The 3,268-nt window shown below is 47.9% G+C and overlaps 1 pseudogene; it reads left to right on the forward strand.

Moving 5' to 3' along the window:
* Positions 1-1,514: 1,514 nt before the first annotated feature.
* Positions 1,515-2,421, forward strand: LOC122893495 (annotated as a pseudogene).
* The last annotated feature ends 847 nt before the right edge of the window (positions 2,422-3,268 follow it).

The following is a 3,268-nucleotide window of genomic DNA, read 5'->3' on the forward strand; positions in this document are numbered from 1 at the left end:
GCCAATTCTCATGAGCTTTCTGCCCAATTCAGTATCAGTTTGGGCAGAAAGCTTATGAGAATTGGTCGTGGTTGGGCAGCCCTGTGGACTGCCCTGTCCCCCGGGGCCTAGGGCCCTTTCTCGCTCAGGGCATGTCGAGGCCAGCCAGAAAATGTGCCGAGTTGATGCAGCCCACCATGGTTTGCCAGTTCAGGGGAGTTTTCCAGGAGCAAAGCTGAGAGAGGGGTTGTGGCTGGGTGTCTGCCTCTGACTTTTCAGGCTGCTGGGGTGCCGAATGTTGGGGCTTGCCTCAAGGGGGGCACGATGGGTTTCTCTCACTCTGAGGCTTTTCCACAGCTCTGAAAGGCACTTTTTCCTCAGGGTGGCAGGTGGACTCGTGGCATGGTACTCAGGGTTCCCCAACTGGAGGGCAGGAGGGACAGGACCCTGGAAACGGAAGACTGAAAAAGCAGGTGAGGCTTAGTGCCTAGGCCTGGGGGCATGGCAGACTCTATCTGCCAGGGTCAGGGAGAGAACCTCGGAGGGTGATGAGCAGGAGGCATTGGCCTCTCCAGCACCTGACTTCTGGAGGGCTTTCTGGCAGGGTTTGAGCCTTGAGAACTAGGGATTCTGTGCCAGGATGCATGATGCAAATTCGCCAGGGGTGTCCCACCCAATTCTCAGGCACTTTCTGCCCATATCGGTATCCATGTGGGCAGAAAGCTCATGCAAATTGGCTGGTGTTGGGCTGCCTTCCGACCACCCTGTGACCCGTGGCTTAGAGCGCTTTCTCGCTCAGGGCATATTGCAGCCATCTGGAAAATGTGTCAAGAGACATGGGCCACCTGCAGGCCCCTGCACAGGGAAGATGTCCCAGAGGAGACTTGAGGGAGGGGTGGTGACCCGGCGTCAGCCTCTGACTTTTCAGCCCACTGTGGTGCCAAAAGTTGTGGATGGCCTCAGTGAGGGCACAGAGGTTTCTCTCACTCTGAGGGTTTTCTGCATCTGCTAAGGGCACCGTTTCCACCTGGGTGGCAGGTGGACTCGTGGTGTGGGATGAGGGTTCTCCAATTGGAGGACTCGAGGCACAGAACCCCGGGAAAAGAAGACTGAAAAACTAGGTGAGGCTTAGTGCCTGGACCAAAGGGCAGAGCAGGCCCCTTCTGCCAGCACCACGGAGGGTACCCCTGGAGGGTGAGCAGCAGGAGGAATTGGCCTAGGCTGTGCCTGACTCACCGAGGTCTTTCTGACAGGGTTGGAGCCACGACAACTTGGCATCCAGGGCCAGGCCCAGGGGGTGGCCCTGCAGACATGTGGTGGACGAAGTGAGTTTGCTAGGCGATTTCTGGCCAATTATCACCAGCTTTCTGCCCAAATCAGTATTGATTTGGGCAGAAAGCTGGTGATAATTGGTGGGCATTGGGTGGCCCTTTGGCTGAATCACCCAAGATTAAGTTCCGTGCCTTTCTCCTATATCATTTCTCCTTACTTTCCTCTTTCAGGTGGCATGAGAGGTGTCATTGCTGACAGTGACCATGGATGAAGGCAACCGTTTAGTAGTGTTGGAGTTTGTGTTCCTGGGATTCTCCACCTCACCGGAGATCCAGCTCCTTTTCTTTCTCTTTTCCTATGTGTTCTATGTGGCCAGTCTGATGGGAAACCTCCTCATTGTGCCAACTTTGACCTCTGACCCTCGTTTACAGTCCCCCATGTACTTCCTGCTGGCCAACCTTTCCATCATCGACTTGATATTTTGCTCTTCCACAGCTCCCAAGATGATTTATGATCTTTTAAGAGAGTGCAAAACCATCTCTTTATCTTCTTTATCCACGCATTTGGGGGCAGTGAGATGGTGTTGCTCATCGCCATGGCCTTTGACAGATATGTTGCCATATGTAAGCCCCTCCACTACCTGACTGTCATGATCCCACAAAGATGCATTTTATTTCTGGTTGCATCCTGGATCATTGGCCTTATTCATTCAGTGAATTAACTGGCTTTTGTTGTGGACTTGCCTTTCTGTGTGCCTAATGAATTAGACAGCTCTTTTTGGACCTTCCTCAGTTTATCAGACTTAATTACACAGAGACAAACACATTGGGATTCATGGTTACTGCCAATAGTGACTTTATTTCTGTGGCCTCCTTTTTAAATTCTAATAATCTCTTACACCTTTATTTTGGTGACTGTTCAGAAAAAAAATCTCTGGGGAATATGTCCAAGGCCCTCTCCACTCTGGCAGCTCATGTCACTGTCATTGTTTTGTTCTTCAGGCCATTAATTTTCTTCTATGTGTGGCCATTTCCCACATCACATCTGGATAACTTCCTTGCCATCTTTGATACAGTTCTTACTCCCTTTCTGAATCCAGTCATCTACACTTTTAGGAATAAGGAGATGAAGGTGGCAATGAGGAGACTATGTTTTCAGTTTGTGAATTAGAGTAAAGTCTCTTAAACATGCAGAGGATTGCATGGTGATGTCGTTCTCTGGACTCTGCTTCTGTAAGAGATTTACAGGTCATGGTTTTATTGCATTTTTTTGTTTATGAAAGAGAGTGAGTGAGAGAAAGTGAGAGAGAGACAGAGAAAGAGAATACAAGCAGGGAAAGGGACAGAGGGAGAGGCAGAAGCAGACTCCACACTGAGGGGAGAGCTGGCAGCAGGGCTGGATTCAGAACCCCAAGATGACCTGAGCTGAAGTCACACACTTACCTGATTGAGCCACCCAGGCACGGTGGTCATGGTTTTCTTATCTCACCAGTGGTCTTATTATGATATGATGCCAAACAGAATTAGTATAAACATGAAACAGTCATTTTTGAAAGGCAATATGTGGCTCACTGTTCATTTTCTATTTTCCTCATGTCAACAGACTCTCTTACTTTAAAGATAAATATTAATTTTTCCTTCATCTGATTTGACTTACTAAACAGCTGATTTGTTTTCTAACTTTGCAGCTCATTATCTATTAGCTTCCCTCATTGTTCCATTGCTAATTTGGCTTTTCCAGGGTCCAGTAAGGAGACAAATTAACCATACCAGTTAATATGAAAGGAAAAGTTTGGTGTAATGAATGGTTAGCTAAGTAAAAGATTTTAACTAGTTTTTGAAAGTGGATGAATGGTGAGGTACCACAGACATAACATTTGTAGGAAGCAGCTCTCAGTCCTTGGGATGGAAAACAAAGGGAAGAAGTTAGAATTACTAAAACTTAAAAATAAAAAGCTATTAAAGTCTTGGAAGAAGGACCTGTGGAGTTGAAACTCACATATCTGAGGAAGGGCTGC

This window comes from Neovison vison, chromosome 13 (assembly GCF_020171115.1).
Source record: "Neovison vison isolate M4711 chromosome 13, ASM_NN_V1, whole genome shotgun sequence".
Classification (NCBI taxonomy): Eukaryota; Metazoa; Chordata; class Mammalia; order Carnivora; family Mustelidae; genus Neogale; species Neogale vison.